The sequence below is a fragment of the Phalaenopsis equestris genome, unplaced genomic scaffold (genome assembly GCF_001263595.1).
Source record: "Phalaenopsis equestris unplaced genomic scaffold, ASM126359v1 Scaffold000434, whole genome shotgun sequence".
Lineage (NCBI taxonomy): Eukaryota > Viridiplantae > Streptophyta > Magnoliopsida > Asparagales > Orchidaceae > Phalaenopsis > Phalaenopsis equestris.
In genome coordinates this window covers 468315-471281 of record NW_018164875.1, presented here as the reverse complement: position 1 = coordinate 471281, position 2967 = coordinate 468315, and positions in this window count along the sequence as shown.

Here is a 2967-nt window from a genome sequence, read left to right as displayed (position 1 = left end):
GTTAGGCTTAACGAACGAGCCGAACACGAGCTGCTTAACGATCCGAACGCGACCTGTTCACGAACAACAAGTCAAATTGACAGCCCTACTCCAGCCAAAGATCGAATGATGTGAATAAGACTTCACATTGACACTAGTAATGGGCTTGAGGGGCTGAAGTATCTCCTCCCAGCTATCAAATCTAACTCCAGCCTGCTCACATAATGAAAATATCAAAGATGCAAACCTCAAACCTGCAGTAGTAGTAGCGACGGCAGAACTGGTGATAACATCATAAATCAAAGCTCCAATGTCGATGGGTTTTAACTGCTGAATACAATAGTTCAAGGTTGCTCTGTCTCGGGTCACTTCATTAAGATGATTTGTAGGCAGTAGATGAGCAGAAATATAGTGTCATGCTTTCATTGTGGCATCCAACTTTGAAATGGAGAAGTTGACTCTTCTTTCATTAATAATATTTCAAAATCTTCTTTCACTAGTCAATGATGAAATAATCTCATCTAACTCATCTTTGTTAGGACTAAAGTTTGAATAAAAGCATAATGTGCTAGGGAGCAATTAATAAAATTGATTTATTACCTCATATGAGAAGGGTGTTGTCTTTCCTCTAACGATGACTCCTTCTTCAGCCTTAGGGAGATTTGCATAGAACTCCCGAACAACAGAAATAACTGCCACAACAGAAAAAACCACAACAGAAAAACCGCAAAACCGCTCCCACTGGTGGCGAACAATCAAATCCTCAACATCTCCTCTCGAACTCTTGAAACAACGCTCAGTGATCAATTTCCTTGATTGTAGTGCATCATTGTATCGATCCTGAGCTCTCGCACTAACAAATTTGTTTAAATCAAATTGAGTTTCTCCCTTACTCCTCTTCATCCTTGGGGCCATTTCTAAAAATCATATAAAATTCACAATAAATCTCAAATTCAACTCTAAATCATTAAAACTCCTAAAAGCTTAAACTACCAAATCTATGTATTTTCCATAGTTTTTTTCTGAAATTTTCACCATGAATAGTGATTTTCGAATAGATCCATAATGTGCTCAAAATACATTGTGAAAATAAAAAAAAATTTACATTAAAGTGAAGCTTTTACCTCAATAAAGTCAAATCTAACAAGTTTTGCTTCAAACCACCATGAAATCTTCAAATTAGAGGATGCACTAATCTCCAAATCGCGAAATCTAGAGGAAGGGGATGAAGTCGAGGGAAAAAAAATGGTGTTTTTCGGACCCAATAGTCACTTTAAACCGTTCGTGAACCAGTTTACGTGAACCGGTGCTTAACTGTGAATGGTTCGGTGCTTAGGCACTCGTCTCTCGGTTAAGGCAGCGTTTAAGAGCAGGGTCTTGCCGCTTAGGCGCAATTGCACAAATTTTAATTTTTTCAGTTTTAGTAAAATTCTCTTCTAGCCTAAGTCAACCAACCCTACATGTTCTCATAAATATTTAATAACTATATTCTTCCCTTTTAGCTCTCCTATTTCTAAAGATTAACCAATCTTAACTAATTCGATTCAACATAAAATAACGTGAAATTTTACACAAGCAAACACTTATATTACTTCACAAACAATTACAAACATATTCAATACATAGATTCTCAATCCAAAGAGTCTTGGATTAGATAGTTCCCAACTCAAACACTAAACAATCATAACATTAAAAAGACACTAAACAAACTTAATATTAAACAAACAAACACTAAATACACAAACATTAAACAAAGAACCTAATTCCACTCTCCATCCAGTGGAATAAATCCTGGCCTATCATTAGTCTCTCCATCAGCATTTGGAATGTAAATCTGATAGAACGGACGGTGGATAATAACTCTGGTTGAATCTTCTTCAATTCATTTGTTTTTTAAATACATAGTCTTGTTCACTTCTTCTATAAAACTAGTATGGCTAAACTACATCTTAAGTTGTCATCTCATATGATCCAGATGTCTGTTAACTTCCATCACTTTCGCTTCAATTGAAGTCACGTCAGCCTCAATTTTAGTGATTTTCTCTGCTATTCCTTCGATACTAAAGGCTAAAAAAACATTGTATAACTCTTGCGCACTCTAACTAATGAATTTCTTCCTCATTTTTCTTCAATTCACTCTCCCAAGATGACATCTTTCAAAATTTCTCTTTTTTTACAAGAATTGAGTGTAAATGGAAGTGTGGTGTGACTTCTCTTCATACCCTTCTATTTATAAGCTCTAAACCTCCCCTATAACTCCTAGGCACGTCCTAGAACGGCTATCCCACAATAAAGCTAACTAAATCACAGTTAAAACTTCTATAAACCAAAATTCACACATGTTTTTAACTATCGCGAGCACTAGTGCTTAATTTAGCACGGGTCAGCTTAACATCCAAAAACCAGTTCTAACATGTCTAAGTCATCTTTTAAGGTCTTAGAATCATTATAAATTCAAAATACAACCATGATTTTCTAAATCAAACACAACAACATAACATTCAAAACAAACACACAGATAGATATGGGTTGCCTCCCACAAAGCGCTTGTTTTAACATTGTCAGTCCGACATAACCGATCCCGAAAATTATAGTAGTGTAAAATTAATAAAGTTGACTCCGTTTTGCAGTGATGCCAAAAAAACTTGGTTCGATATTTATAAAGAAATTGAAGCAATTTATGTTGGGATTCTACGCAAGTATACATATCGTTATCAAGTAATACAAGAATTTTTGTTTAAGCCCCAAATATTGATCCCACGATAAAGGTTTAAATTTGAAATGATAATTTAAACTAGGAAATTTCACAACAATAAAGAAAGTCTACTACATTAATTGCAAATGTTTAAGGTGCTATCAGAACTAAATTATCAACTACTAGCAAGATTATAAATTAAAGTTAAACTATAACTACCAAACTATGTTTCTGTGATGAAGTTATCAAATATGAGAAAGCATATTTCTCACTACAATGAGTTTTTGGTTAAA